Source organism: Mesoplodon bidens (genome assembly GCF_964165515.1).
Source record: "Mesoplodon bidens genome assembly, chromosome: 2".
NCBI lineage: Eukaryota > Metazoa > Chordata > Mammalia > Artiodactyla > Ziphiidae > Mesoplodon > Mesoplodon bidens.
The window spans coordinates 172,470,972-172,472,178 of NC_138177.1; the positions used below are offsets into that span (position 1 = coordinate 172,470,972).

At 42.0% G+C, this 1,207-nt stretch overlaps 1 pseudogene across 1 annotated transcript; it reads right to left on the reverse strand.

Annotated features, from left to right (window-relative positions):
• Positions 1-332: 332 nt before the first annotated feature.
• LOC308605537 (metallothionein-1E-like) lies at positions 333-518 on the reverse strand (annotated as a pseudogene). Its single transcript has one exon. The product of its transcript is annotated as a metallothionein-1E-like (transcript).
• Positions 519-1,207: the final 689 nt, after the last annotated feature.

Below are 1,207 nucleotides of genomic sequence, written 5' to 3' on the forward strand. Positions count from 1 at the left end.
CTTTTGCCTCAGGATTGCTTTGGCAATTCTGAGTCTTTTATGGTTTCATATAAATTTTAGGATTATTTGTTCTAGTTCTGTGAAAAATGTCATGGGTAATCTGGTAGGTATTGCATTAAATCTGTAGATTGCTTTGGGTAGTATGGCCATTTTAACAATATATAAATATTTTTTAAATAGATTTTTTTTTAAAGCCAATCACTTTTATTACCATTCTTGTATTTTATAGGACAAAAAAAAGAGGAATGTAGCAAACGTGTCAGGTTTTATAAAAAATATGCAGGTTTGTGCACGTTGCTCTATTTACACCTGGGAGCAGGCTCTCCCCTCCTTCAGGTGCAGCAGCTGCCCTCGTCCAAGGCCCCTTTGCAGACACAGCCCTGGGAACACTTGGCATAGGTCATGGGGCAGCAGGAGCAGCAGCTCTTCTTGAAGGATGTGCATTTGCACTCTTTGCATTTGCAGGAGCCGGCACACGTTCAGGATCCACCTGTGGTGCAGGAGCAGTTGGGATCCATGGCGAGAAGAAGCGGAGGCTGGGGTCCAGAGACTGCAGCACGAAAGATGGCAAGGACGTCGAGGGTCATGCTTAAATAGATCTTTACTGGAGTATAATTGCTTCACAGTACTGTGTTAGTTTCTGCTGTACACCAAAGCAAATCGGCCATATGCCTACACATGTCCCCATATCCCTTCCCTCTTGAGCCTCCCTCCCACCCTCCCTATCCCACCCTCTAGGTCATTGCAAAGCACGGAGCTGACCTCCCTGTGCTATGCGGCTGCTTCCCACCAGCCGACAATTTTACACTCGGTCGTGTACGTATGTCGATGCTACTCTCACTTCTCCCCAGCTTCCCCCTCCCACCCCGTGTCCTCAAGTCCATTCTCTATGTCTCGCTCTTTACTCCGGCCCTGTAACTAGGTTCATCAGTACCATGTTTTTTCATTTTAACAGTATTAATTCTTCCAATCCAAGAACATGGGTTATCTTTCCGTTTCTTTGAATCATCTTCAATATTCTTTATTAATGTTTTATAGTTCTCAGCATATCAGTCTTTCACCTCCTTGGTCAGGTTTATTTCTAAGTATTTTATATTTTTGTGTGTGCAATTTTATTTTTTAAAGAAAAGCTTTTTATTTTTATTTTTAAATTTTAATTAATTAATTAATTTATTTATTTTGCGGTAAGCGGGCCTCTCACTGCTGT